General features: G+C 41.9%; 42 non-coding genes across 42 annotated transcripts; all 42 read left to right on the top strand.

Annotated features, from left to right (window-relative positions):
* The first annotated feature begins 670 nt into the window (after positions 1-670).
* Positions 671-743, top strand: trnav-uac (transfer RNA valine (anticodon UAC)). The gene has a single exon. It is a non-coding gene; the product is annotated as a tRNA-Val (tRNA).
* A 582-nt stretch (positions 744-1,325) lies between these two features.
* On the top strand, positions 1,326-1,398 carry trnav-aac (transfer RNA valine (anticodon AAC)). Its single transcript has one exon. It is a non-coding gene; the product is annotated as a tRNA-Val (tRNA).
* A 237-nt stretch (positions 1,399-1,635) lies between these two features.
* On the top strand, positions 1,636-1,708 carry trnav-cac (transfer RNA valine (anticodon CAC)). The gene has a single exon. It is a non-coding gene; the product is annotated as a tRNA-Val (tRNA).
* Positions 1,709-2,098: 390 nt separating this feature from the next.
* On the top strand, positions 2,099-2,171 carry trnav-uac (transfer RNA valine (anticodon UAC)). Its single transcript has one exon. It is a non-coding gene; the product is annotated as a tRNA-Val (tRNA).
* Positions 2,172-2,753: 582 nt separating this feature from the next.
* Positions 2,754-2,826, top strand: trnav-aac (transfer RNA valine (anticodon AAC)). Its single transcript has one exon. It is a non-coding gene; the product is annotated as a tRNA-Val (tRNA).
* A 700-nt stretch (positions 2,827-3,526) lies between these two features.
* On the top strand, positions 3,527-3,599 carry trnav-uac (transfer RNA valine (anticodon UAC)). Its single transcript has one exon. It is a non-coding gene; the product is annotated as a tRNA-Val (tRNA).
* Positions 3,600-5,475: 1,876 nt separating this feature from the next.
* On the top strand, positions 5,476-5,548 carry trnav-aac (transfer RNA valine (anticodon AAC)). The gene has a single exon. It is a non-coding gene; the product is annotated as a tRNA-Val (tRNA).
* Positions 5,549-5,785: 237 nt separating this feature from the next.
* trnav-cac (transfer RNA valine (anticodon CAC)) lies at positions 5,786-5,858 on the top strand. Its single transcript has one exon. It is a non-coding gene; the product is annotated as a tRNA-Val (tRNA).
* A 387-nt stretch (positions 5,859-6,245) lies between these two features.
* trnav-uac (transfer RNA valine (anticodon UAC)) lies at positions 6,246-6,318 on the top strand. The gene has a single exon. It is a non-coding gene; the product is annotated as a tRNA-Val (tRNA).
* Positions 6,319-6,900: 582 nt separating this feature from the next.
* trnav-aac (transfer RNA valine (anticodon AAC)) lies at positions 6,901-6,973 on the top strand. The gene has a single exon. It is a non-coding gene; the product is annotated as a tRNA-Val (tRNA).
* A 237-nt stretch (positions 6,974-7,210) lies between these two features.
* On the top strand, positions 7,211-7,283 carry trnav-cac (transfer RNA valine (anticodon CAC)). Its single transcript has one exon. It is a non-coding gene; the product is annotated as a tRNA-Val (tRNA).
* A 390-nt stretch (positions 7,284-7,673) lies between these two features.
* On the top strand, positions 7,674-7,746 carry trnav-uac (transfer RNA valine (anticodon UAC)). The gene has a single exon. It is a non-coding gene; the product is annotated as a tRNA-Val (tRNA).
* A 582-nt stretch (positions 7,747-8,328) lies between these two features.
* Positions 8,329-8,401, top strand: trnav-aac (transfer RNA valine (anticodon AAC)). Its single transcript has one exon. It is a non-coding gene; the product is annotated as a tRNA-Val (tRNA).
* Positions 8,402-9,236: 835 nt separating this feature from the next.
* Positions 9,237-9,309, top strand: trnav-aac (transfer RNA valine (anticodon AAC)). The gene has a single exon. It is a non-coding gene; the product is annotated as a tRNA-Val (tRNA).
* Positions 9,310-10,009: 700 nt separating this feature from the next.
* Positions 10,010-10,082, top strand: trnav-uac (transfer RNA valine (anticodon UAC)). Its single transcript has one exon. It is a non-coding gene; the product is annotated as a tRNA-Val (tRNA).
* Positions 10,083-11,943: 1,861 nt separating this feature from the next.
* trnav-aac (transfer RNA valine (anticodon AAC)) lies at positions 11,944-12,016 on the top strand. The gene has a single exon. It is a non-coding gene; the product is annotated as a tRNA-Val (tRNA).
* A 237-nt stretch (positions 12,017-12,253) lies between these two features.
* On the top strand, positions 12,254-12,326 carry trnav-cac (transfer RNA valine (anticodon CAC)). Its single transcript has one exon. It is a non-coding gene; the product is annotated as a tRNA-Val (tRNA).
* Positions 12,327-12,713: 387 nt separating this feature from the next.
* trnav-uac (transfer RNA valine (anticodon UAC)) lies at positions 12,714-12,786 on the top strand. The gene has a single exon. It is a non-coding gene; the product is annotated as a tRNA-Val (tRNA).
* A 582-nt stretch (positions 12,787-13,368) lies between these two features.
* Positions 13,369-13,441, top strand: trnav-aac (transfer RNA valine (anticodon AAC)). The gene has a single exon. It is a non-coding gene; the product is annotated as a tRNA-Val (tRNA).
* A 237-nt stretch (positions 13,442-13,678) lies between these two features.
* Positions 13,679-13,751, top strand: trnav-cac (transfer RNA valine (anticodon CAC)). The gene has a single exon. It is a non-coding gene; the product is annotated as a tRNA-Val (tRNA).
* A 390-nt stretch (positions 13,752-14,141) lies between these two features.
* trnav-uac (transfer RNA valine (anticodon UAC)) lies at positions 14,142-14,214 on the top strand. The gene has a single exon. It is a non-coding gene; the product is annotated as a tRNA-Val (tRNA).
* Positions 14,215-14,944: 730 nt separating this feature from the next.
* On the top strand, positions 14,945-15,017 carry trnav-uac (transfer RNA valine (anticodon UAC)). The gene has a single exon. It is a non-coding gene; the product is annotated as a tRNA-Val (tRNA).
* A 582-nt stretch (positions 15,018-15,599) lies between these two features.
* On the top strand, positions 15,600-15,672 carry trnav-aac (transfer RNA valine (anticodon AAC)). Its single transcript has one exon. It is a non-coding gene; the product is annotated as a tRNA-Val (tRNA).
* Positions 15,673-15,919: 247 nt separating this feature from the next.
* On the top strand, positions 15,920-15,992 carry trnav-cac (transfer RNA valine (anticodon CAC)). Its single transcript has one exon. It is a non-coding gene; the product is annotated as a tRNA-Val (tRNA).
* A 1,044-nt stretch (positions 15,993-17,036) lies between these two features.
* On the top strand, positions 17,037-17,109 carry trnav-uac (transfer RNA valine (anticodon UAC)). The gene has a single exon. It is a non-coding gene; the product is annotated as a tRNA-Val (tRNA).
* Positions 17,110-17,697: 588 nt separating this feature from the next.
* trnav-aac (transfer RNA valine (anticodon AAC)) lies at positions 17,698-17,770 on the top strand. The gene has a single exon. It is a non-coding gene; the product is annotated as a tRNA-Val (tRNA).
* Positions 17,771-18,007: 237 nt separating this feature from the next.
* Positions 18,008-18,080, top strand: trnav-cac (transfer RNA valine (anticodon CAC)). Its single transcript has one exon. It is a non-coding gene; the product is annotated as a tRNA-Val (tRNA).
* A 387-nt stretch (positions 18,081-18,467) lies between these two features.
* trnav-uac (transfer RNA valine (anticodon UAC)) lies at positions 18,468-18,540 on the top strand. The gene has a single exon. It is a non-coding gene; the product is annotated as a tRNA-Val (tRNA).
* A 582-nt stretch (positions 18,541-19,122) lies between these two features.
* Positions 19,123-19,195, top strand: trnav-aac (transfer RNA valine (anticodon AAC)). The gene has a single exon. It is a non-coding gene; the product is annotated as a tRNA-Val (tRNA).
* Positions 19,196-19,873: 678 nt separating this feature from the next.
* On the top strand, positions 19,874-19,946 carry trnav-uac (transfer RNA valine (anticodon UAC)). Its single transcript has one exon. It is a non-coding gene; the product is annotated as a tRNA-Val (tRNA).
* Positions 19,947-20,528: 582 nt separating this feature from the next.
* Positions 20,529-20,601, top strand: trnav-aac (transfer RNA valine (anticodon AAC)). Its single transcript has one exon. It is a non-coding gene; the product is annotated as a tRNA-Val (tRNA).
* A 700-nt stretch (positions 20,602-21,301) lies between these two features.
* Positions 21,302-21,374, top strand: trnav-uac (transfer RNA valine (anticodon UAC)). The gene has a single exon. It is a non-coding gene; the product is annotated as a tRNA-Val (tRNA).
* Positions 21,375-21,956: 582 nt separating this feature from the next.
* trnav-aac (transfer RNA valine (anticodon AAC)) lies at positions 21,957-22,029 on the top strand. The gene has a single exon. It is a non-coding gene; the product is annotated as a tRNA-Val (tRNA).
* Positions 22,030-22,266: 237 nt separating this feature from the next.
* Positions 22,267-22,339, top strand: trnav-cac (transfer RNA valine (anticodon CAC)). The gene has a single exon. It is a non-coding gene; the product is annotated as a tRNA-Val (tRNA).
* A 387-nt stretch (positions 22,340-22,726) lies between these two features.
* On the top strand, positions 22,727-22,799 carry trnav-uac (transfer RNA valine (anticodon UAC)). Its single transcript has one exon. It is a non-coding gene; the product is annotated as a tRNA-Val (tRNA).
* A 582-nt stretch (positions 22,800-23,381) lies between these two features.
* On the top strand, positions 23,382-23,454 carry trnav-aac (transfer RNA valine (anticodon AAC)). The gene has a single exon. It is a non-coding gene; the product is annotated as a tRNA-Val (tRNA).
* Positions 23,455-24,132: 678 nt separating this feature from the next.
* trnav-uac (transfer RNA valine (anticodon UAC)) lies at positions 24,133-24,205 on the top strand. The gene has a single exon. It is a non-coding gene; the product is annotated as a tRNA-Val (tRNA).
* A 582-nt stretch (positions 24,206-24,787) lies between these two features.
* trnav-aac (transfer RNA valine (anticodon AAC)) lies at positions 24,788-24,860 on the top strand. Its single transcript has one exon. It is a non-coding gene; the product is annotated as a tRNA-Val (tRNA).
* A 237-nt stretch (positions 24,861-25,097) lies between these two features.
* trnav-cac (transfer RNA valine (anticodon CAC)) lies at positions 25,098-25,170 on the top strand. Its single transcript has one exon. It is a non-coding gene; the product is annotated as a tRNA-Val (tRNA).
* A 390-nt stretch (positions 25,171-25,560) lies between these two features.
* On the top strand, positions 25,561-25,633 carry trnav-uac (transfer RNA valine (anticodon UAC)). The gene has a single exon. It is a non-coding gene; the product is annotated as a tRNA-Val (tRNA).
* Positions 25,634-26,215: 582 nt separating this feature from the next.
* Positions 26,216-26,288, top strand: trnav-aac (transfer RNA valine (anticodon AAC)). The gene has a single exon. It is a non-coding gene; the product is annotated as a tRNA-Val (tRNA).
* A 237-nt stretch (positions 26,289-26,525) lies between these two features.
* trnav-cac (transfer RNA valine (anticodon CAC)) lies at positions 26,526-26,598 on the top strand. The gene has a single exon. It is a non-coding gene; the product is annotated as a tRNA-Val (tRNA).
* The last annotated feature ends 229 nt before the right edge of the window (positions 26,599-26,827 follow it).

Below are 26,827 nucleotides of genomic sequence, written 5' to 3'. Positions count from 1 at the left end.
TGAAATGTCATTCATGTGATGTGTTTCTGCTTGGGTCTTGAAGCGCTTTCAAAGATACATGCAGGTGTAGATTTAGGCCGTCACATTCGCCTCGTACGTGATAAACGGTCGGTTCGAAAGTGGATGAAAAACATAGGCCTATATGGAGGTGTTGAAAGAGAGAAAATGCTTGGAAAATCTCTCAAAACAACTCAGCGACAGTAACACGAAGATTTCTGTTGTGTAGTGGGTATCCCGTTCGCCTCACACGTGAAAGGTCCTCGGTTCGAGACCGAGCAGAAACAGGTTGCGCCTTTTAGCCTGAAGCGACTTGAGATCCGTTTCGGAAAAAGGTCACATGATTTCCTTCCAAGATTAATCAAAGTCTAACACTCAACTTCAGCCTTGCTTGGCTACCCTGGTTTCAATTTTGTAGGTATTATCAGGTTCGCAGGAACAGTGCGCACAAATCAAAGCAAGCAAAATGCCACACATCTGATAAGTCGAGGCTTGAGCTGTACAGCACTTTCAACGTTACATCCAATGGTAGGTTTCAGCCTGTCCCATTCACCTCACAAGTGGTATATGGGCACATTTTAAGTGGCCAAAAGGGGTTTTCCCTTAAAAGTGTGGCTTAGCGAGAATATATGCTGCAAAATCCGTCAAAACAGCAGAATTCCATGGAGGGCAGGTTTCTGTAGTGTAGTGGTTATCACGTTCGCTTTACACGCGAAAGGTTCTAGGTTCGAAACTGAGCAGAAACAGTAGTTTGCTTTTGACACAAAGCGAGTCAACTGCCGTTCATTTGAAACTTAGCTGTATTTCAAATATCAGTGTTTAAAGAGTAATAGTCAATTTCCACCAGTCAAAGCTGAGCTGACATCTTTTCCTGTAGTGTTTATGACATTCAGTGATTTAACCATACATGTGAAAGATGTTCAGTTTAAAAGTGGCAAAAGCAGGTTGCCCCTTTAGAATTTAAGTGACATTGAAATGAAAAACATGATAAAATCTGTATGAAATAAGATGAGAAAGGTGGATACATGTTTCCTAAAATCAGCGACTATTACGTTCAACTACCAAGCGAGAGGTCCTCCTGTTGGAAGCCGAGCAGGAACGATGTGAGGCTTCTTACATAAAAGCAAGCCAAATGCCACTCATCTGATAAGTCGTGGCTTGAGCCGTACAGCACTTTCAACGTTACATCCAATGGTAGGTTTCCAACCTCACAAGTGATATATGGGCAGTTTTGAAGCGGCCAAAAGAGGGTTTTACCCCAAAAGTGTGGCTTATAGAAAATATGTGTTGCAAAATTTGCCAAAACAACCGGACCCATTAAAAGGCAGGTTTCTGTAGTGTAGTGGTTATCACGTTCGCCTAACACGCGAAAGGTCCTCGGTTCGAAACCGAGCAGAAACAACCTTAAGCTTTTCGAAAAATTCAAGTGAAATGTCATTCATGTGATGTGTTTCTGCTTGGGTCTTGAAGCGCTTTCAAAGATACATGCAGGTGTAGATTTAGGCTGTCACATTCGCCTCGTACGTGATAAACGGTTGGTTCGAAAGTGGATGAAAAACATAGGCCTATATGGAGGTGTTGAAAGAGAGAAAATGCTTGGAAAATCTCTCAAAACAACTGAGCGACAGTAACATGAAGGTTTCTGTAGTGTAGTGGTTATCACGTTCGCCTTACACGCGAAAGGTCCTCGGTTCGAGACCGAGCAGAAACAGGTTGTGCCTTTTAGCCTGAAACGACTTGAGATCCGTTTCGGAAAAAGGTCACATGATTTCCTTCCAAGATTAATCAAAGAAAGTCTAACACACAACTTCAGCCTTGCTTGGCTACCCTGGTTTCAATTTTGTAGGTATTATCAGGTTCGCAGGAACAGTGCGCACAAATCAAAGCAAGCAAAATGCCACACATCTGATAAGTCGAGGCTTGAGCTGTACAGCACTTTCAACGTTACATCCAATGGTAGGTTTCAGCCTGTCCCATTCACCTCACAAGTGGTATATGGGCACATTTTAAGTGGCCAAAAGGGGTTTTCCCTTAAAAGTGTGGCTTAGCGAGAATATATGCTGCAAAATCCGTCAGAACAGCAGAATTCCACGGAAGGCAGGTTTCTGTAGTGTAGTGGTTATCACGTTCGCTTTACACGCGAAAGGTCCTCGGTTCGAAACCGAGCAGAAACAATAGTTCGCTTTTGACACAAAGCGAGTCAAATGCCGTTAATTTAAAACTTTGCTATATTTCAAATATCAGTGTTTAAAGAGTAATAGTCAATTTCCACCAGTCAAAGCTGAGCTGACATCTTTTCCAGTAGTGTTTATGACATTCAGTGATTTAACCATACATGTGAAAGATCTTCAGTTTAAAAGTGGCAAAAGCAGGTTGCCCCTTTAGAATTTAAGTGACATTGAAATGAAAAACATGATAAAATCTGTATGAAATAAGATGAGAAAGGTGGATACATGTTTCCTAAATTCAGCGACTATTACGTTCAACTACCAAGCGAGAGGTCCTCCTGTTGGAAGCCGAGCAGGAACGATGTGAGGCTTCTTACATAAAAGCAAGCCAAATGCCACTCATCTGATAAGTCGTGGCTTGAGCCGTACAGCACTTTCAACGTTACATCCAATGGTAGGTTTCCAGCCTCACAAGTGATATATGGGCAGTTTTGACGCGGCCAAAAGAGGGTTTTACCCCAAAAGTGTGGCTTATAGAAAATATGTGTGGCAAAATTTGCCAAAACAACCGAACACATTAGAAGGCAGGTTTCTGTAGTGTAGTGGTTTTCACGTTCGCTTAACACGCGAAAGGTCCTCTGTTCGAAACCGAGCAGAAACAACCTTAAGCTTTTCGAAAAATTCAAGTGAAATGTCATTCATGTGATGTGTTTCTGCTTGGGTCTTGAAGCGCTTTCAAAGATACATGCAGGTGTAGATTTAGGCCGTCACATTCGCCTCGTACGTGATAAACGGTCGGTTCGAAAGTGGATGAAAAACATAGGCCTATATGGAGGTGTTGAAAGAGAGAAAATGCTTGGAAAATCTCTCAAAACAACTCAGCGACAGTAACACGAAGGTTTCTGTTGTGTAGTGGGTATCCCGTTCGCCTCACACGTGAAAGGTCCTCGGTTCGAGACCGAGCAGAAACAGGTTGCGCCTTTTAGCCTGAAGCGACTTGAGATCCGTTTCGGAAAAAGGTCACATGATTTCCTTCCGAGATTAATCAAAGAAAGTCTAACACTCAACTTCAGCCTTGCTTGGCTACCCTGGTTTCAATTTTGTAGGTATTATCAGGTTCGCAGGAACAGTGCGCACAAATCAAAGCAAGCAAAATGCCACACATCTGATAAGTCGAGGCTTGAGCTGTACAGCACTTTCAACGTTACATCCAATGGTAGGTTTCAGCCTGTCCCATTCACCTCACAAGTGGTATATGGGCACATTTTAAGTGGCCAAAAGGGGTTTTCCCTTAAAAGTGTGGCTTAGCGAGAATATATGCTGCAAAATCCGTCAAAACAGCAGAATTCCATGGAGGGCAGGTTTCTGTAGTGTAGTGGTTATCACGTTCGCTTTACACGCGAAAGGTTCTAGGTTCGAAACTGAGCAGAAACAGTAGTTTGCTTTTGACACAAAGCGAGTCAACTGCCGTTCATTTGAAACTTAGCTGTATTTCAAATATCAGTGTTTAAAGAGTAGGGGAGAGCGGGGTAAGTTGTCACACGGGTAAGTTGTCACACTGTTAATAACTCCAACACTAGAGGCTCTATCTCAAAAATCAAATAGCCACTTTATGTGACTTCTTCTTCTATAGTCAACTTCCTGTTCACATGTGGTCAAGATCACTGTAATCTGAGGTTAGCACAATTTTCTTATTTTTCTGCTTAAAAAGTAAAAAAAAAATCACTTTACATTTTATGCAATACAACTTTGTTAGGTGTGAATGTTTAAAATGATTATTTTGCACAAAATAGAGGAGACCGTAAAGTGTCTTTTGATACTTTAGCTAAAGTGATATGATGAGCTAAACTTGAGATTTAGACAACATTAGCACACAAGTAAGTATGGGGCAAGTTGTCTCAATGACTTTGGGGCAAGTCGTCACATCTGACAACTTGCCCCTGTACAAACAAACACATCGAACATGCTCAGAAAACATGATATAGAAAAGAATAAGCCTCAATCTAGCAAAAAGCTGTTTCAAAAGAAAGGGAAGCAGAAATCTGGACCTATGAAAAACAAGGCAGCTAAAAGAAGAAAAATCATGCAAGAGTCATCATCAGATGATGAAGAGTGCTTCTGCCTCGTCTGTGTAGAGCCATTTTCAAAGAGTCGTCCAAAGGAGACCTGGGTAAAATGTGTAAAATGCAACAATTGGGCCCATGATGCTTGCACCTCAGGCCAGGCAATTTATGTGTGTCAGAATTGTGATTCTGGAGATGAGTCCTATTAGTCATACAGGGCATCTGTTTTGTTCAGAGGTTAAACATGTTAAGTTAAGCAAGTTATCTGCAGCGTTCCATTCAGTTATCTGGTTTTATGTGAAAGCCATAGAACATTTGAACCAAAGTTCAAAGTAAAGTGGTCTTGCCACTTAATTGAAATGTGCATTATTTGGATTGAAATAATTGTTTTTCCAGATTCTCCAGGCACGGATGTTTATATTTCCAGTTTGGTTTGAGTTTAAAAATTAAAATCAATATTCACAATTAAGTAGTTGTGTTCTTATTTTTAGATAATCTAGTGTGACAACTTACCCGCCCTAGTGTGACAACTTACCCTCCGATGGGGCAAATTGTCACAAGTGCACAGTCACTATTCAACAGTCTACAACTCTGTAATGAGATAAGATATAAAGATGTTATGAATACAACATATGTGCCCAAGACTTCCTTCTTTCATTTGGTATGAGATTTATACCATTTTGATGTATGGTGCTCAGTAAATGTTAGACAGTGTGAAAAGTGTGACAACATACCCCGCTCTCCCCTAATAGTCAATTTCCACCAGTCAAAGCTGAGCTGACATCTTTTCCTGTAGTGTTTATGACATTCAGTGATTTAACCATACATGTGAAAGATCTTCAGTTTAAAAGTGGCAAAAGCAGGTTGCCCCTTTAGAATTTAAGTGACATTGAAATGAAAAACATGATAAAATCTGTATGAAATAAGATGACAAAGGTGGATACATGTTTCCTAAAATGAGCGACTATTACGTTCAACTACCAAACGAGAGGTCCTCCTGTTGGAAGCCGAGCAGGAACGATGTGAGGCTTCTTACATAAAAGCAAGCCAAATGCCACTCATCTGATAAGTCGTGGCTTGAGCCGTACAGGACTTTCAACATTACATCCAATGGTAGGTTTCCAACCTCACAAGTGATATATGGGCAGTTTTGAAGCGGCCAAAAGAGGGTTTTACCCCAAAAGTGTGGCTCATAGAAAATATGTGTGGCAAAATTTGGCAAAACAACCAGACCCATTACAAGGCAGGTTTCTGTAGTGTAGTGGTTATCACGTTCGCCTAACACGCGAAAGGTCCTCGGTTCGAAACCGAGCAGAAACAACCTTAAGCCTTTCGAAAAATTAAAGTGAAATGTAATTCTTGTGATGTGTTTCTGCTTGTGTCTTGAAGCGCTTTCAAAGATACATGCAGGTGTAGATTTAGGCCGTCACATTCGCCTCGTACGTGATAAACGGTCGGTTCGAAAGTGGATGAAAAACATAGGCCTATATGGAGGTGTTGAAAGAGAGAAAATGCTTGGAAAATCTCTCAAAACAACTCAGCGGCGGTAACACGAAGGTTTCTGTAGTGTAGTGGTTATCACGTTCGCCTCACACGCGAAAGGTCCTCGGTTCGAGACCGAGCAGAAACAGGTCGCGCCTTTTAGCCTGAAACGACTTGAGATCCGTTTCGGAAAAAGGTCACATGATTTCCTTCCAAGATTAATCAAAGAAAGTCTAACACTCAACTTCAGCCTTGCTTGGCTACCCTGGTTTCAATTTTGTAGGTATCAGGTTCGCAGGAACAGTGCGCACAAATCAAAGCAAGCAAAATGCCACACATCTGATAAGTCGAGGCTTGAGCTGTACAGCACTTTCAACGTTACATCCAATGGTAGGTTTCAGCCTGTCCCATTCACCTCACAAGTGGTATATGGGCACATTTTAAGTGGCCAAAAGGGGTTTTCCCTTAAAAGTGTGGCTTAGCGAGAATATATGCTGCAAAATCCGTCAAAACAGCAGAATTCCATGGAGGGCAGGTTTCTGTAGTGTAGTGGTTATCACATTCGCTTTACACGCGAAAGGTTCTAGGTTCGAAACTGAGCAGAAACAGTAGTTTGCTTTTGACACAAAGCGAGTCAACTGCCGTTCATTTGAAACTTAGCTGTATTTCAAATATCAGTGTTTAAAGAGTAATAGTCAATTTCCACCAGTCAAAGCTGAGCTGACATCTTTTCCTGTAGTGTTTATGACATTCAGTGATTTAACCATACATGTGAAAGATGTTCAGTTTAAAAGTGGCAAAAGCAGGTTGCCCCTTTAGAATTTAAGTGACATTGAAATGAAAAACATGATAAAATCTGTATGAAATAAGATGAGAAAGGTGGATACATGTTTCCTAAAATCAGCGACTATTACGTTCAACTACCAAGCGAGAGGTCCTCCTGTTGGAAGCCGAGCAGGAACGATGTGAGGCTTCTTACATAAAAGCAAGCCAAATGCCACTCATCTGATAAGTCGTGGCTTGAGCCGTACAGCACTTTCAACGTTACATCCAATGGTAGGTTTCCAACCTCACAAGTGATATATGGGCAGTTTTGAAGCGGCCAAAAGAGGGTTTTACCCCAAAAGTGTGGCTTATAGAAAATATGTGTTGCAAAATTTGCCAAAACAACCGGACCCATTAAAAGGCAGGTTTCTGTAGTGTAGTGGTTATCACGTTCGCCTAACACGCGAAAGGTCCTCGGTTCGAAACCGAGCAGAAACAACCTTAAGCTTTTCGAAAAATTCAAGTGAAATGTCATTCATGTGATGTGTTTCTGCTTGGGTCTTGAAGCGCTTTCAAAGATACATGCAGGTGTAGATTTAGGCCGTCACATTCGCCTCGTACGTGATAAACGGTCGGTTCGAAAGTGGATGAAAAACATAGGCCTATATGGAGGTGTTGAAAGAGAGAAAATGCTTGGAAAATCTCTCAAAACAACTGAGCGACAGTAACATGAAGGTTTCTGTAGTGTAGTGGTTATCACATTCGCCTCACACGCGAAAGGTCCTCGGTTCGAGACCGAGCAGAAACAGGTTGTGCCTTTTAGCCTGAAACGACTTGAGATCCGTTTCGGAAAAAGGTCACATGATTTCCTTCCAAGATTAATCAAAGAAAGTCTAACACTCAACTTCAGCCTTGCTTGGCTACCCTGGTTTCAATTTTGTAGGTATTATCAGGTTCGCAGGAACAGTGCGCACAAATCAAAGCAAGCAAAATGCCACACATCTGATAAGTCGAGGCTTGAGCTGTACAGCACTTTCAACGTTACATCCAATGGTAGGTTTCAGCCTGTCCCATTCACCTCACAAGTGGTATATGGGCACATTTTAAGTGGCCAAAAGGGGTTTTCCCTTAAAAGTGTGGCTTAGCGAGAATATATGCTGCAAAATCCGTCAGAACAGCAGAATTCCACGGAAGGCAGGTTTCTGTAGTGTAGTGGTTATCACGTTCGCTTTACACGCGAAAGGTCCTCGGTTCGAAACCGAGCAGAAACAATAGTTCGCTTTTGACACAAAGCGAGTCAAATGCCGTTAATTTAAAACTTTGCTATATTTCAAATATCAGTGTTTAAAGAGTAATAGTCAATTTCCACCAGTCAAAGCTGAGCTGACATCTTTTCCAGTAGTGTTTATGACATTCAGTGATTTAACCATACATGTGAAAGATCTTCAGTTTAAAAGTGGCAAAAGCAGGTTGCCCCTTTAGAATTTAAGTGACATTGAAATGAAAAACATGATAAAATCTGTATGAAATCAGATGAGAAAGGTGGATACATGTTTCCTAAATTCAGCGACTATTACGTTCAACTACCAAGCGAGAGGTCCTCCTGTTGGAAGCCGAGCAGGAACGATGTGAGGCTTCTTACATAAAAGCAAGCCAAATGCCACTCATCTGATAAGTCGTGGCTTGAGCCGTACAGCACTTTCAACGTTACATCCAATGGTAGGTTTCCAGCCTCACAAGTGATATATGGGCAGTTTTGACGCGGCCAAAAGAGGGTTTTACCCCAAAAGTGTGGCTTATAGAAAATATGTGTGGCAAAATTTGCCAAAACAACCGAACACATTAGAAGGCAGGTTTCTGTAGTGTAGTGGTTTTCACGTTCGCTTAACACGCGAAAGGTCCTCTGTTCGAAACCGAGCAGAAACAACCTTAAGCTTTTCGAAAAATTCAAGTGAAATGTCATTCATGTGATGTGTTTCTGCTTGGGTCTTGAAGCGCTTTCAAAGATACATGCAGGTGTAGATTTAGGCCGTCACATTCGCCTCGTACGTGATAAACGGTCGGTTCGAAAGTGGATGAAAAACATAGGCCTATATGGAGGTGTTGAAAGAGAGAAAATGCTTGGAAAATCTCTCAAAACAACTCAGCGACAGTAACACGAAGGTTTCTGTTGTGTAGTGGGTATCCCGTTCGCCTCACACGTGAAAGGTCCTCGGTTCGAGACCGAGCAGAAACAGGTTGCGCCTTTTAGCCTGAAGCGACTTGAGATCCGTTTCGGAAAAAGGTCACATGATTTCCTTCCGAGATTAATCAAAGAAAGTCTAACACTCAACTTCAGCCTTGCTTGGCTACCCTGGTTTCAATTTTGTAGGTATTATCAGGTTCGCAGGAACAGTGCGCACATTGAAATGAAAAACATGATAAAATCTGTATGAAATCAGATGAGAAAGGTGGATACATGTTTCCTAAATTCAGCGACTATTACGTTCAACTACCAAGCGAGAGGTCCTCCTGTTGGAAGCCGAGCAGGAACGATGTGAGGCTTCTTACATAAAAGCAAGCCAAATGCCACTCATCTGATAAGTCGTGGCTTGAGCCGTACAGCACTTTCAACGTTACATCCAATGGTAGGTTTCCAGCCTCACAAGTGATATATGGGCAGTTTTGACGCGGCCAAAAGAGGGTTTTACCCCAAAAGTGTGGCTTATAGAAAATATGTGTGGCAAAATTTGCCAAAACAACCGAACACATTAGAAGGCAGGTTTCTGTAGTGTAGTGGTTTTCACGTTCGCTTAACACGCGAAAGGTCCTCTGTTCGAAACCGAGCAGAAACAACCTTAAGCTTTTCGAAAAATTCAAGTGAAATGTCATTCATGTGATGTGTTTCTGCTTGGGTCTTGAAGCGCTTTCAAAGATACATGCAGGTGTAGATTTAGGCCGTCACATTCGCCTCGTACGTGATAAACGGTCGGTTCGAAAGTGGATGAAAAACATAGGCCTATATGGAGGTGTTGAAAGAGAGAAAATGCTTGGAAAATCTCTCAAAACAACTCAGCGACAGTAACACGAAGGTTTCTGTTGTGTAGTGGGTATCCCGTTCGCCTCACACGTGAAAGGTCCTCGGTTCGAGACCGAGCAGAAACAGGTTGCGCCTTTTAGCCTGAAGCGACTTGAGATCCGTTTCGGAAAAAGGTCACATGATTTCCTTCCGAGATTAATCAAAGAAAGTCTAACACTCAACTTCAGCCTTGCTTGGCTACCCTGGTTTCAATTTTGTAGGTATTATCAGGTTCGCAGGAACAGTGCGCACAAATCAAAGCAAGCAAAATGCCACACATCTGATAAGTCGAGGCTTGAGCTGTACAGCACTTTCAACGTTACATCCAATGGTAGGTTTCAGCCTGTCCCATTCACCTCACAAGTGGTATATGGGCACATTTTAAGTGGCCAAAAGGGGTTTTCCCTTAAAAGTGTGGCTTAGCGAGAATATATGCTGCAAAATCCGTCAAAACAGCAGAATTCCATGGAGGGCAGGTTTCTGTAGTGTAGTGGTTATCACGTTCGCTTTACACGCGAAAGGTTCTAGGTTCGAAACTGAGCAGAAACAGTAGTTTGCTTTTGACACAAAGCGAGTCAACTGCCGTTCATTTGAAACTTAGCTGTATTTCAAATATCAGTGTTTAAAGAGTAGGGGAGAGCGGGGTAAGTTGTCACACGGGTAAGTTGTCACACTGTTAATAACTCCAACACTAGAGGCTCTATCTCAAAAATCAAATAGCCACTTTATGTGACTTCTTCTTCTATAGTCAACTTCCTGTTCACATGTGGTCAAGATCACTGTAATCTGAGGTTAGCACAATTTTCTTATTTTTCTGCTTAAAAAGTTAAAAAAAATCACTTTACATTTTATGCAATACAACTTTGTTAGGTGTGAATGTTTAAAATGATTATTTTGCACAAAATAGAGGAGACCGTAAAGTGTCTTTTGATACTTTAGCTAAAGTGATATGATGAGCTAAACTTGAGATTTAGACAACATTAGCACACAAGTAAGTATGGGGCAAGTTGTCTCAATGACTTTGGGGCCAGTCGTCACATCTGACAACTTGCCCCTGTACAAACAAACACATCGAACATGCTCAGAAAACATGATATAGAAAAGAATAAGCCTCAATCTAGCAAAAAGCTGTTTCAAAAGAAAGGGAAGCAGAAATCTGGACCTATGAAAAACAAGGCAGCTAAAAGAAGAAAAATCATGCAAGAGTCATCATCAGATGATGAAGAGTGCTTCTGCCTCGTCTGTGTAGAGCCATTTTCAAAGAGTCGTCCAAAGGAGACCTGGGTAAAATGTGTAAAATGCAACAATTGGGCCCATGATGCTTGCACCTCAGGCCAGGCAATTTATGTGTGTCAGAATTGTGATTCTGGAGATGAGTCCTATTAGTCATACAGGGCATCTGTTTTGTTCAGAGGTTAAACATGTTAAGTTAAGCAAGTTATCTGCAGCGTTCCATTCAGTTATCTGGTTTTATGTGAAAGCCATAGAACATTTGAACCAAAGTTCAAAGTAAAGTGGTCTTGCCACTTAATTGAAATGTGCATTATTTGGATTGAAATAATTGTTTTTCCAGATTCTCCAGGCACGGATGTTTATATTTCCAGTTTGGTTTGAGTTTAAAAATTAAAATCAATATTCACAATTAAGTAGTTGTGTTCTTATTTTTAGATAATCTAGTGTGACAACTTACCCGCCCTAGTGTGACAACTTACCCTCCGATGGGGCAAATTGTCACAAGTGCACAGTCACTATTCAACAGTCTACAACTCTGTAATGAGATAAGATATAAAGATGTTATGAATACAACATATGTGCCCAAGACTTCCTTCTTTCATTTGGTATGAGATTTATACCATTTTGATGTATGGTGCTCAGTAAATGTTAGACAGTGTGAAAAGTGTGACAACATACCCCGCTCTCCCCTAATAGTCAATTTCCACCAGTCAAAGCTGAGCTGACATCTTTTCCTGTAGTGTTTATGACATTCAGTGATTTAACCATACATGTGAAAGATCTTCAGTTTAAAAGTGGCAAAAGCAGGTTGCCCCTTTAGAATTTAAGTGACATTGAAATGAAAAACATGATAAAATCTGTATGAAATAAGATGACAAAGGTGGATACATGTTTCCTAAAATGAGCGACTATTACGTTCAACTACCAAACGAGAGGTCCTCCTGTTGGAAGCCGAGCAGGAACGATGTGAGGCTTCTTACATAAAAGCAAGCCAAATGCCACTCATCTGATAAGTCGTGGCTTGAGCCGTACAGGACTTTCAACATTACATCCAACCTCACAAGTGATATATGGGCAGTTTTGAAGCGGCCAAAAGAGGGTTTTACCCCAAAAGTGTGGCTCATAGAAAATATGTGTGGCAAAATTTGGCAAAACAACCAGACCCATTACAAGGCAGGTTTCTGTAGTGTAGTGGTTATCACGTTCGCCTAACACGCGAAAGGTCCTCGGTTCGAAACCGAGCAGAAACAACCTTAAGCCTTTCGAAAAATTAAAGTGAAATGTAATTCTTGTGATGTGTTTCTGCTTGTGTCTTGAAGCGCTTTCAAAGATACATGCAGGTGTAGATTTAGGCCGTCACATTCGCCTCGTACGTGATAAACGGTCGGTTCGAAAGTGGATGAAAAACATAGGCCTATATGGAGGTGTTGAAAGAGAGAAAATGCTTGGAAAATCTCTCAAAACAACTCAGCGGCGGTAACACGAAGGTTTCTGTAGTGTAGTGGTTATCACGTTCGCCTCACACGCGAAAGGTCCTCGGTTCGAGACCGAGCAGAAACAGGTCGCGCCTTTTAGCCTGAAACGACTTGAGATCCGTTTCGGAAAAAGGTCACATGATTTCCTTCCAAGATTAATCAAAGAAAGTCTAACACTCAACTTCAGCCTTGCTTGGCTACCCTGGTTTCAATTTTGTAGGTATCAGGTTCGCAGGAACAGTGCGCACAAATCAAAGCAAGCAAAATGCCACACATCTGATAAGTCGAGGCTTGAGCTGTACAGCACTTTCAACGTTACATCCAATGGTAGGTTTCAGCCTGTCCAATTCACCTCACAAGTGGTATATGGGCACATTTTAAGTGGCCAAAAGGGGTTTTTCCTTAAAAGTGTGGCTTAGCGAGAATATATGCTGCAAAATCCGTCAAAACAGCAGAATTCCATGTAGGGCAGGTTTCTGTAGTGTAGTGGTTATCACATTCGCTTTACACGCGAAAGGTCCTCTGTTCGAAACCGAGCAGAAACAATAGTTCGCTTTTGACACAAAGCGAGTCAAATGCCGTTCATTTGAAACTTAGCTGTATTTCAAATATCAGTGTTTAAAGAGTAATAGTCAAATTCCACCAGTCAAAGCTGAGCTGGCATCTTTTCCTGTAGTGTTTATGACATTCAGTGATTTAACCATACATGTGAAAGATCTTCAGTTTAAAAGTGGCAAAAGCAGGTTGCCACTTTAGAATTTAAGTGACATTGAAATGAAAAACATGATAAAATCTGTTTGAAATAAGATGAGAAAGGTGGATACATGTTTCCTAAAATCAGCGACTATTACGTTCAACTACCAAGCGAGAGGTCCTCCTGTTGGAAGCCGAGCAGGAATGATGTGAGGCTTCTTACATAAAAGCAAGCCAAATGCCACTCATCTGATAAGTCGTGGCTTGAGCCGTACAGGACTTTCAACGTTACATCCAATGGTAGGTTTCCAACCTCACAAGTGATATATGGGCAGTTTTGAAGCGGCCAAAAGAGGGTTTTACCCCAAAAGTGTGGCTTATAGAAAATATGTGTGGCAAAATTTGTCAAAACAACCGGACCCATTAAACGGCAGGTTTCTGTAGTGTAGTGGTTATCACGTTCGCCTAACACGCGAAAGGTCCTCGGTTCGAAACCGAGCAGAAACAACCTTAAGCATTTCGAAAAATTTAAGTGAAATGTCATTCTTGTGATGTGTTTCTGCTTGTGTCTTGAAGCGCTTTCAAAGATACATGCAGGTGTAGATTTAGGCCGTCACATTCGCCTCGTACGTGATAAACGGTCGGTTCGAAAGTGGATGAAAAGCATAGGCCTATATGGAGGTGTTGAAAGAGAGAAAATGCTTGGAAAATCTCTCAAAACAACTCAGCGACGGTAACAGGGAGGTTTCTGTAGTGTAGTGGTTATCACGTTCGCCTCACACGCGAAAGGTCCTCGGTTCGAGACCGAGCAGAAACAGGTCGCGCCTTTTAGCCTGAAACGACTTGAGATCCGTTTCGGAAAAAGGTCACATGATTTCCTTCCAAGATTAATCAAAGAAAGTCTAACACTCAACTTCAGCCTTGCTTGGCTACCCTGGTTTCAATTTTGTAGGTATTATCAGGTTCGCAGGAACAGTGCGCACAAATCAAAGCAAGCACAATGCCACACATCTGATAAGTCGAGGCTTGAGCTGTACAGCACTTTCAACGTTACATCCAATGGTAGGTTTCAGCCTGTCCCATTCACCTCACAAGTGGTATATGGGCACATTTTAAGTGGCCAAAAGGGGTTTTCCCTTAAAAGTGTGGCTTAGCGAGAATATATGCTGCAAAATCCGTCAAAACAGCAGAATTCCACGGAGGGCAGGTTTCTGTAGTGTAGTGGTTATCACGTTCGCTTTACACGCGAAAGGTCCTCGGTTCGAAACCGAGCAGAAACAATAGTTCGCTTTTGACACAAAGCGAGTCAAATGCCGTTAATTTGAAACTTTGCTATATTTCAAATATCAGTGTTTAAAGAGTAATAGTCAATTTCCACCAGTCAAAGCCGAGCTGACATCTTTTCCAGTAGTGTTTATGACATTCAGTGATTTAACCATACATGTGAAAGATCTTCAGTTTAAAAGTGGCAAAAGCAGGTTGCCCCTTTAGAATTTAAGTGACATTGAAATGAAAAACATTATAAAATCTGTATGAAATAAGATGAGAAAGGTGGATACATGTTTCCTAAAATCAGCGACTATTACGTTCAACTACCAAGCGAGAGGTCCTCCTGTTGGAAGCCGAGCAGGAACGATGTGAGGCTTCTTACATAAAAGCAAGCCAAATGCCACTCATCTGATAAGTCGTGGCTTGAGCCGTAAAGCACTTTCAACGTTACATCCAATGGTAGGTTTCCAACCTCACAAGTGATATATGGGCAGTTTTGAAGCGGCCAAAAGAGGGTTTTACCCCAAAACTGTGGCTTATAGAAAACATGTGTGGCAAAATTTGCCAAAACAACCGAACCCATTAGAATGCCTCTCATCTGATAAGTCGTGGCTTGAGCCGTACAGCACTTTCAACGTTACATCCAATGGTAGGTTTCAGCCTGTCCCATTCACCTCACAAGTGGTATATGGGCACATTTTAAGTGGCCAAAAGGGGTTTTCCCTTTTCCACGGAGGGCAGGTTTCTGTAGTGTAGTGGTTATCACGTTCGCTTTACACGCGAAAGGTCCTCGGTTCGAAACCGAGCAGAAACAATAGTTCGCTTTTGACACAAAGCGAGTCAAATGCCGTTAATTTGAAACTTAGCTGTATTTCAAATATCAGTGTTTAAAGAGTAATAGTCAATTTCCACCAGTCAAAGCCGAGCTGACATCTTTTCCAGTAGTGTTTATGACATTCAGTGATTTAACCATACATGTGAAAGATCTTCAGTTTAAAAGTGGCAAAAGCAGGTTGCCCCTTTAGAATTTAAGTGACATTGAAATGAAAAACATGATAAAATCTGTATGAAATAAGATGAGAAAGGTGGATACATGTTTCCTAAAATCAGCGACTATTACGTTCAACTACCAAGCGAGAGGTCCTCCTGTTGGAAGCCGAGCAGGAACGATGTGAGGCTTCTTACATAAAAGCAAGCCAAATGCCACTCATCTGATAAGTCGTGGCTTGAGCCGTACAGCACTTTCAACGTTACATCCAATGGTAGGTTTCCAACCTCACAAGTGATATATGGGCAGTTTTGAAGCGGCCAAAAGAGGGTTTTACCCCAAAAGTGTGGCTTATAGAAAACATGTGTGGCAAAATTTGCCAAAACAACCGAACCCATTAAAAGGCAGGTTTCTGTAGTGTAGTGGTTATCACGTTCGCCTAACACGCGAAAGGTCCTCGGTTCGAAACCGAGCAGAAACAACCTTAATACATGTTAAGCATTTCGAAAAATTCAAGTGAAATGTCATTCATGTGATGTGTTTCTGCTTGGGTCTTGAAGCGCTTTCAAAGATACATGCAGGTGTAGATTTAGGCCGTCACATTCGCCTCGTACGTGATAAACGGTCGGTTCGAAAGTGGATGAAAAACATAGGCCTATATGGAGGTGTTGAAAGAGAGAAAATGCTTGGAAAATCTCTCAAAACAACTGAGCGACAGTAACACGAAGGTTTCTGTAGTGTAGTGGTTATCACGTTCGCCTCACACGCGAAAGGTCCTCGGTTCGAGACCGAGCAGAAACAGGTCGTGCCTTTTAGCCTGAAACGACTTGAGATCCGTTTCGGAAAAAGGTCACATGATTTCCTTCCAAGATTAATCAAAGAAAGTCTAACACTCAACTTCAGCCTTGCTTGGCTACCCTGGTTTCAATTTTGTAGGTATTATCAGGTTCGCAGGAACAGTGCGCACAAATCAAAGCAAGCAAAATGCCACACATCTGATAAGTCGAGGCTTGAGCTGTACAGCACTTTCAACGTTACATCCAATGGTAGGTTTCAGCCTGTCCCATTCACCTCACAAGTGGTATATGGGCACATTTTAAGTGGCCAAAAGGGGTTTTCCCTTAAAAGTGTGGCTTAGCGAGAATATATGCTGCAAAATCCGTCAAAACAGCAGAATTCCATGTAGGGCAGGTTTCTGTAGTGTAGTGGTTTTCACGTTCGCTTTACACACGAAAGGTCCTCTGTTCGAAACCGAGCAGAAACAATAGTTCGCTTTTGACACAAAGCGAGTCAAATGCCATTCATTTGAACTTAGCTGTATTTCAAATATCAGTGTTTAAAGAGTAATAGTCAAATTCCACCAGTCAAAGCTGAGCTGGCATCTTTTCCTGTAGTGTTTATGACATTCAGTGATTTAACCATACATGTGAAAGATCTTCAGTTTAAAAGTGGCAAAAGCAGGTTGCCACTTTAGAATTTAAGTGACATTGAAATGAAAAACATGATAAAATCTGTATGAAATAAGATGAGAAAGGTGGATACATGTTTCCTAAAATCAGCGACTATTACGTTCAACTACCAAACGAGAGGTCCTCCTGTTGGAAGCCGAGCAGGAACGATGTGAGGCTTCTTACATAAAAGCAAGCCAAATGCCTCTCATCTGATAAGTCGTGGCTTGAGCCGTACAGGACTTTCAACGTTACATCCAATGGTAGGTTTCCAACCTCACAAGTGATATATGGGCAGTTTTGAAGCGGCCAAAAGAGGGTTTTACCCCAAAAGTGTGGCTTATAGAAAATATGTGTGGCAAAATTTGCCAAAACAACCTGACCCATTAAACGGCAGGTTTCTGTAGTGTAGTGGTTATCACGTTCGCTTTACACGCGAAAGGTTCTAGGTTCGAAACTGAGCAGAAACAGTAGTTTGCTTTTGACACAAAGCGAGTCAACTGCCGTTCATTTGAAACTTAGCTGTATTTCAAATATCAGTGTTTAAAGAGTAGGCCTAATAGTCAATTTCCACCAGTCAAAGCTGAGCTGACATCTTTTCCTGTAGTGTTTATGACATTCAGTGATTTAACCATACATGTGAAAGATCTTCAGTTTAAAAGTGGCAAAAGCAGGTTGCCCCTTTAGAATTTAAGTGACATTGAAATGAAAAACATGATAAAATCTGTATGAAATAAGATGACAAAGGTGGATACATGTTTCCTAAAATGAGCGACTATTACGTTCAACTACCAAACGAGAGGTCCTCCTGTTGGAAGCCGAGCAGGAACGATGTGAGGCTTCTTACATAAAAGCAAGCCAAATGCCACTTATCTGATAAGTCGTGGCTTGAGCCGTACAGGACTTTCAACATTACATCCAATGGTAGGTTTCCAACCTCACAAGTGATATATGGGCAGTTTTGAAGCGGCCAAAAGAGGGTTTTACCCCAAAAGTGTGGCTCATAGAAAATATGTGTGGCAAAATTTGGCAAAACAACCAGACCCATTACAAGGCAGGTTTCTGTAGTGTAGTGGTTATCACGTTCGCCTAACACGCGAAAGGTCCTCGGTTCGAAACCGAGCAGAAACAACCTTAAGCCTTTCGAAAAATTAAAGTGAAATGTAATTCTTGTGATGTGTTTCTGCTTGTGTCTTGAAGCGCTTTCAAAGATACATGCAGGTGTAGATTTAGGCCGTCACATTCGCCTCGTACGTGATAAACGGTCGGTTCGAAAGTGGATGAAAAACATAGGCCTATATGGAGGTGTTGAAAGAGAGAAAATGCTTGGAAAATCTCTCAAAACAACTCAGCGGCGGTAACACGAAGGTTTCTGTAGTGTAGTGGTTATCACGTTCGCCTCACACACGAAAGGTCCTCGGTTCGAGACCGAGCAGAAACAGGTCGCGCCTTTTAGCCTGAAACGACTTGAGATCCGTTTCGGAAAAAGGTCACATGATTTCCTTCCAAGATTAATCAAAGAAAGTCTAACACTCAACTTCAGCCTTGCTTGGCTACCCTGGTTTCAATTTTGTAGGTATCAGGTTCGCAGGAACAGTGCGCACAAATCAAAGCAAGCAAAATGCCACACATCTGATAAGTCGAGGCTTGAGCTGTACAGCACTTTCAACGTTACATCCAATGGTAGGTTTCAGCCTGTCCCATTCACCTCACAAGTGGTATATGGGCACATTTTAAGTGGCCAAAAGGGGTTTTCCCTTAAAAGTGTGGCTTAGCGAGAATATATGCTGCAAAATCCGTCAAAACAGCAGAATTCCACGGAGGGCAGGTTTCTGTAGTATAGTGGTTATCACGTTCGCTTTACACGCGAAAGGTTCTAGGTTCGAAACCGAGCAGAAACAATAGTTCGCTTTTGACACAAAGCGAGTCAAATGCCGTTCATTTGAAACTTAGCTGTATTTCAAATATCAGTGTTTAAAGAGTAATAGTCAATTTCCACCAGTCAAAGCTGAGCTGACATCTTTTCCTGTAGTGTTTATGACATTCAGTGATTTAACCATACATGTGAAAGATCTTCAGTTTAAAAGTGGCAAAAGCAGGTTGCCCCTTTAGAATTTAAGTGACATTGAAATGAAAAACATGATAAAATCTGTATGAAATAAGATGACAAAGGTGGATACATGTTTCCTAAAATGAGCGACTATTACGTTCAACTACCAAACGAGAGGTCCTCCTGTTGGAAGCCGAGCAGGAACGATGTGAGGCTTCTTACATAAAAGCAAGCCAAATGCCACTCATCTGATAAGTCGTGGCTTGAGCCGTACAGCACTTTCAACGTTACATCCAATGGTAGGTTTCCAACCTCACAAGTGATATATGGGCAGTTTTGAAGCGGCCAAAAGAGGGTTTTACCCCAAAAGTGTGGCTCATAGAAAATATGTGTGGCAAAATTTGCCAAAACAACCAAACCCATTAGAAGGCAGGTGTCTGTAGTGTAGTGGTTATCACGTTCGCCTAACAAGCGAAAGGTCCTCGGTTCGAAACCGAGCAGAAACAAACTTAAGCTTTTCGAAAAATTCAAGTGAAATGTCATTCATGTGATGTGTTTCTGCTTGGGTCTTGAAGCGCTTTCAAAGATACATGCAGGTGTAGATTTAGGCCGTCACATTCGCCTCGTACGTGATAAACGGTCGGTTCGAAAGTGGATGAAAAACATAGGCCTATATGGAGGTTTTGAAAGAGAGAAAATGCTTGGAAAATCTCTCAAAACAACTCATCGACAGTAACACGAAGGTTTCTGTTGTGTAGTGGTTATCCTGTTCGCCTTGAGACCGAGCAGAAACAGGTCGCGCCTTTTAGCCTGAAACGACTTGAGATCCGTTTCGGAAAAAGGTCACATGATTTCCTTCCAAGATTAATCAAAGAAAGTCTAACACTCAACTTCAGCCTTGCTTGGCTACCCTGGTTTCAATTTTGTAGGTATTATCAGGTTCGCAGGAACAGTGCGCACAAATCAAAGCAAGCAAAATGCCACACATCTGATAAGTCGAGGCTTGAGCTGTACAGCACTTTCAACGTTACATCCAATGGTAGGTTTCAGCCTGTCCCATTCACCTCACAAGTGGTATATGGGCACATTTTAAGTGGCCAAAAGGGGTTTTCCCTTAAAAGTGTGGCTTAGCGAGAATATATGCTGCAAAATCCGTCAGAACAGCAGAATTCCACGGAAGGCAGGTTTCTGTAGTGTAGTGGTTATCACGTTCGCTTTACACGTGAAAGGTCCTCGGTTCGAAACCGAGCAGAAACAATAGTTCGCTTTTGACACAAAGCGAGTCAAATGCCGTTAATTTAAAACTTTGCTATATTTCAAATATCAGTGTTTAAAGAGTAATAGTCAATTTCCACCAGTCAAAGCTGAGCTGACATCTTTTCCAGTAGTGTTTATGACATTCAGTGATTTAACCATACATGTGAAAGATCTTCAGTTTAAAAGTGGCAAAAGCAGGTTGCCCCTTTAGAATTTAAGTGACATTGAAATGAAAAACATGATAAAATCTGTATGAAATCAGATGAGAAAGGTGGATACATGTTTCCTAAATTCAGCGACTATTACGTTCAACTACCAAGCGAGAGGTCCTCCTGTTGGAAGCCGAGCAGGAACGATGTGAGGCTTCTTACATAAAAGCAAGCCAAATGCCACTCATCTGATAAGTCGTGGCTTGAGCCGTACAGCACTTTCAACGTTACATCCAATGGTAGGTTTCCAGCCTCACAAGTGATATATGGGCAGTTTTGACGCGGCCAAAAGAGGGTTTTACCCCAAAAGTGTGGCTTATAGAAAATATGTGTGGCAAAATTTGCCAAAACAACCGAACACATTAGAAGGCAGGTTTCTGTAGTGTAGTGGTTTTCACGTTCGCTTAACACGCGAAAGGTCCTCTGTTCGAAACCGAGCAGAAACAACCTTAAGCTTTTCGAAAAATTCAAGTGAAATGTCATTCATGTGATGTGTTTCTGCTTGGGTCTTGAAGCGCTTTCAAAGATACATGCAGGTGTAGATTTAGGCCGTCACATTCGCCTCGTACGTGATAAACGGTCGGTTCGAAAGTGGATGAAAAACATAGGCCTATATGGAGGTGTTGAAAGAGAGAAAATGCTTGGAAAATCTCTCAAAACAACTCAGCGACAGTAACACGAAGGTTTCTGTTGTGTAGTGGGTATCCCGTTCGCCTCACACGTGAAAGGTCCTCGGTTCGAGACCGAGCAGAAACAGGTTGCGCCTTTTAGCCTGAAGCGACTTGAGATCCGTTTCGGAAAAAGGTCACATGATTTCCTTCCGAGATTAATCAAAGAAAGTCTAACACTCAACTTCAGCCTTGCTTGGCTACCCTGGTTTCAATTTTGTAGGTATTATCAGGTTCGCAGGAACAGTGCGCACAAATCAAAGCAAGCAAAATGCCACACATCTGATAAGTCGAGGCTTGAGCTGTACAGCACTTTCAACGTTACATCCAATGGTAGGTTTCAGCCTGTCCCATTCACCTCACAAGTGGTATATGGGCACATTTTAAGTGGCCAAAAGGGGTTTTCCCTTAAAAGTGTGGCTTAGCGAGAATATATGCTGCAAAATCCGTCAAAACAGCAGAATTCCATGGAGGGCAGGTTTCTGTAGTGTAGTGGTTATCACGTTCGCTTTACACGCGAAAGGTTCTAGGTTCGAAACTGAGCAGAAACAGTAGTTTGCTTTTGACACAAAGCGAGTCAACTGCCGTTCATTTGAAACTTAGCTGTATTTCAAATATCAGTGTTTAAAGAGTAATAGTCAATTTCCACCAGTCAAAGCTGAGCTGACATCTTTTCCTGTAGTGTTTATGACATTCAGTGATTTAACCATACATGTGAAAGATCTTCAGTTTAAAAGTGGCAAAAGCAGGTTGCCCCTTTAGAATTTAAGTGACATTGAAATGAAAAACATGATAAAATCTGTATGAAATAAGATGACAAAGGTGGATACATGTTTCCTAAAATGAGCGACTATTACGTTCAACTACCAAACGAGAGGTCCTCCTGTTGGAAGCCGAGCAGGAACGATGTGAGGCTTCTTACATAAAAGCAAGCCAAATGCCACTCATCTGATAAGTCGTGGCTTGAGCCGTACAGGACTTTCAACATTACATCCAATGGTAGGTTTCCAACCTCACAAGTGATATATGGGCAGTTTTGAAGCGGCCAAAAGAGGGTTTTACCCCAAAAGTGTGGCTCATAGAAAATATGTGTGGCAAAATTTGGCAAAACAACCAGACCCATTACAAGGCAGGTTTCTGTAGTGTAGTGGTTATCACGTTCGCCTAACACGCGAAAGGTCCTCGGTTCGAAACCGAGCAGAAACAACCTGAAGCCTTTCGAAAAATTAAAGTAAAATGTAATTCTTGTGATGTGTTTCTGCTTGTGTCTTGAAGCGCTTTCAAAGATACATGCAGGTGTAGATTTAGGCCGTCACATTCGCCTCGTACGTGATAAACGGTCGGTTCGAAAGTGGATGAAAAACATAGGCCTATATGGAGGTGTTGAAAGAGAGAAAATGCTTGGAAAATCTCTCAAAACAACTCAGCGGCGGTAACACGAAGGTTTCTGTAGTGTAGTGGTTATCACGTTCGCCTCACACGCGAAAGGTCCTCGGTTCGAGACCGAGCAGAAACAGGTCGCGCCTTTTAGCCTGAAACGACTTGAGATCCGTTTCGGAAAAAGGTCACATGATTTCCTTCCAAGATTAATCAAAGAAAGTCTAACACTCAACTTCAGCCTTGCTTGGCTACCCTGGTTTCAATTTTGTAGGTATCAGGTTCGCAGGAACAGTGCGCACAAATCAAAGCAAGCAAAATGCCACACATCTGATAAGTCGAGGCTTGAGCTGTACAGCACTTTCAACGTTACATCCAATGGTAGGTTTCAGCCTGTCCCATTCACCTCACAAGTGGTATATGGGCACATTTTAAGTGGCCAAAAGGGGTTTTCCCTTAAAAGTGTGGCTTAGCGAGAATATATGCTGCAAAATCCGTCAAAACAGCAGAATTCCACGGAGGGCAGGTTTCTGTAGTGTAGTGGTTATCACGTTCGCTTTACACGCGAAAGGTTCTAGGTTCGAAACCGAGCAGAAACAATAGTTCGCTTTTGACACAAAGCGAGTCAAATGCCGTTCATTTGAAACTTAGCTGTATTTCAAATATCAGTGTTTAAAGAGTAATAGTCAATTTCCACCAGTCAAAGCTGAGCTGACATCTTTTCCTATAGTGTTTATGACATTCAGTGATTTAACCATACATGTGAAAGATCTTCAGTTTAAAAGTGGCAAAAGCAGGTTGCCCCTTTAGAATTTAAGTGACATTGAAATGAAAAACATGATAAAATCTGTATGAAATAAGATGACAAAGGTGGATACATGTTTCCTAAAATGAGCGACTATTACGTTCAACTACCAAACGAGAGGTCCTCCTGTTGGAAGCCGAGCAGGAACGATGTGAGGCTTCTTACATAAAAGCAAGCCAAATGCCACTCATCTGATAAGTCGTGGCTTGAGCCGTACAGCACTTTCAACGTTACATCCAATGGTAGGTTTCCAACCTCACAAGTGATATATGGGCAGTTTTGAAGCGGCCAAAAGAGGGTTTTACCCCAAAAGTGTGGCTCATAGAAAATATGTGTGGCAAAATTTGCCAAAACAACCAAACCCATTAGAAGGCAGGTGTCTGTAGTGTAGTGGTTATCACGTTCGCCTAACACGCGAAAGGTCCTCGGTTCGAAACCGAGCAGAAACAAACTTAAGCTTTTCGAAAAATTCAAGTGAAATGTCATTCATGTGATGTGTTTCTGCTTGGGTCTTGAAGCGCTTTCAAAGATACATGCAGGTGTAGATTTAGGCCGTCACATTCGCCTCGTACGTGATAAACGGTCGGTTCGAAAGTGGATGAAAAACATAGGCCTATATGGAGGTTTTGAAAGAGAGAAAATGCTTGGAAAATCTCTCAAAACAACTCATCGACAGTAACACGAAGGTTTCTGTTGTGTAGTGGTTATCCTGTTCGCCTCGAGACCGAGCAGAAACAGGTCGCGCCTTTTAGCCTGAAACGACTTGAGATCCGTTTCGGAAAAAGGTCACATGATTTCCTTCCAAGATTAATCAAAGAAAGTCTAACACTCAACTTCAGCCTTGCTTGGCTACCCTGGTTTCAATTTTGTAGGTATTATCAGGTTCGCAGGAACAGTGCGCACAAATCAAAGCAAGCAAAATGCCACACATCTGATAAGTCGAGGCTTGAGCTGTACAGCACTTTCAACGTTACATCCAATGGTAGGTTTCAGCCTGTCCAATTCACCTCACAAGTGGTATATGGGCACATTTTAAGTGGCCAAAAGGGGTTTTCCCTTAAAAGTGTGGCTTAGCGAGAATATATGCTGCAAAATCCGTCAAAACAGCAGAATTCCACGTAGGGCAGGTTTCTGTAGTGTAGTGGTTATCACGTTCGCTTTACACGCGAAAGGTCCTCTGTTCGAAACCGAGCAGAAACAATAGTTCGCTCTTGACACAAAGCGAGTCAAATGCCGTTCATTTGAAACTTAGCTGTATTTCAAATATCAGTGTTTAAAGAGTAATAGTCAAATTCCACCAGTCAAAGCTGAGCTGGCATCTTTTCCTGTAGTGTTTATGAAATTCATTGATTTAACCATACATGTGAAAGATGTTCAGTTTAAAAGTGGCAAAAGCAGGTTGCCCCTTTAGAATTTAAGTGACATTGAAATGAAAAACATGATAAAATCTGTATGAAATAAGATGAGAAAGGTGGATACATGTTTCCTAAAATCAGCGACTATTACGTTCAACTACCAAGCGAGAGGTCCTCCTGTTGGAAGCCGAGCAGGAACGATGTGAGGCTTCTTACATAAAAGCAAGCCAAATGCCACTCATCTGATAAGTCGTGGCTTGAGCCGTACAGGACTTTCAACGTTACATCCAATGGTAGGTTTCCAACCTCACAAGTGATATATGGGCAGTTTTGAAGCGGCCAAAAGAGGGTTTTACCCCAAAAGTGTGGCTTATAGAAAATATGTGTTGCAAAATTTGCCAAAACAACCGGACCCATTAAAAGGCAGGTTTCTGTAGTGTAGTGGTTATCACGTTCGCCTAACACGCGAAAGGTCCTCGGTTCGAAACCGAGCAGAAACAACCTTAAGCTTTTCGAAAAATTCAAGTGAAATGTCATTCATGTGATGTGTTTCTGCTTGGGTCTTGAAGCGCTTTCAAAGATACATGCAGGTGTAGATTTAGGCCGTCACATTCGCCTCGTACGTGATAAACGGTCGGTTCGAAAGTGGATGAAAAACATAGGCCTATATGGAGGTTTTGAAAGAGAGAAAATGCTTGGAAAATCTTTCAAAACAACTCATCGACAGTAACACGAAGGTTTCTGTTGTGTAGTGGTTATCCTGTTCGCCTCACACGCGAAAGGTCCTCGGTTCGAGACCGAGCAGAAACAGGTCGCGCCTTTTAGCCTGAAACGACTTGAGATCCGTTTCGGAAAAAGGTCACATGATTTCCTTCCAAGATTAATCAAAGAAAGTCTAACACTCAACTTCAGCCTTGCTTGGCTACCCTGGTTTCAATTTTGTAGGTATTATCAGGTTCGCAGGAACAGTGCGCACAAATCAAAGCAAGCAAAATGCCACACATCTGATAAGTCGAGGCTTGAGCTGTACAGCACTTTCAACGTTACATCCAATGGTAGGTTTCAGCCTGTCCCATTCACCTCACAAGTGGTATATGGGCACATTTTAAGTGGCCAAAAGGGGTTTTCCCTTAAAAGTGTGGCTTAGCGAGAATATATGCTGCAAAATCCGTCAAAACAGCAGAATTCCATGGAGGGCAGGTTTCTGTAGTGTAGTGGTTATCACGTTCGCTTTACACGCGAAAGGTTCTAGGTTCGAAACCGAGCAGAAACAGTAGTTTGCTTTTGACACAAAGCGAGTCAACTGCCGTTCATTTGAAACTTAGCTGTATTTCAAATATCAGTGTTTAAAGAGTAATAGTCAATTTCCACCAGTCAAAGCTGAGCTGACATCTTTTCCTGTAGTGTTTATGACATTCAGTGATTTAACCATACATGTGAAAGATCTTCAGTTTAAAAGTGGCAAAAGCAGGTTGCCCCTTTAGAATTTAAGTGACATTGAAATGAAAAACATGATAAAATCTGTATGAAATAAGATGACAAAGGTGGATACATGTTTCCTAAAATGAGCGACTATTACGTTCAACTACCAAACGAGAGGTCCTCCTGTTGGAAGCCGAGCAGGAACGATGTGAGGCTTCTTACATAAAAGCAAGCCAAATGCCACTCATCTGATAAGTCGTGGCTTGAGCCGTACAGGACTTTCAACATTACATCCAATGGTAGGTTTCCAACCTCACAAGTGATATATGGGCAGTTTTGAAGCGGCCAAAAGAGGGTTTTACCCCAAAAGTGTGGCTCATAGAAAATATGTGTGGCAAAATTTGGCAAAACAACCAGACCCATTACAAGGCAGGTTTCTGTAGTGTAGTGGTTATCACGTTCGCCTAACACGCGAAAGGTCCTCGGTTCGAAACCGAGCAGAAACAACCTTAAGCCTTTCGAAAAATTAAAGTGAAATGTAATTCTTGTGATGTGTTTCTGCTTGTGTCTTGAAGCGCTTTCAAAGATACATGCAGGTGTAGATTTAGGCCGTCACATTCGCCTCGTACGTGATAAACGGTCGGTTCGAAAGTGGATGAAAAACATAGGCCTATATGGAGGTGTTGAAAGAGAGAAAATGCTTGGAAAATCTCTCAAAACAACTCAGCGGCGGTAACACGAAGGTTTCTGTAGTGTAGTGGTTATCACGTTCGCCTCACACGCGAAAGGTCCTCGGTTCGAGACCGAGCAGAAACAGGTCGCGCCTTTTAGCCTGAAACGACTTGAGATCCGTTTCGGAAAAAGGTCACATGATTTCCTTCCAAGATTAATCAAAGAAAGTCTAACACTCAACTTCAGCCTTGCTTGGCTACCCTGGTTTCAATTTTGTAGGTATCAGGTTCGCAGGAACAGTGCGCACAAATCAAAGCAAGCAAAATGCCACACATCTGATAAGTCGAGGCTTGAGCTGTACAGCACTTTCAAC

Source organism: Misgurnus anguillicaudatus, chromosome 14 (assembly GCF_027580225.2).
Source record: "Misgurnus anguillicaudatus chromosome 14, ASM2758022v2, whole genome shotgun sequence".
NCBI lineage: Eukaryota > Metazoa > Chordata > Actinopteri > Cypriniformes > Cobitidae > Misgurnus > Misgurnus anguillicaudatus.
This window is presented reverse-complemented; position numbering and strand designations above follow the sequence as displayed.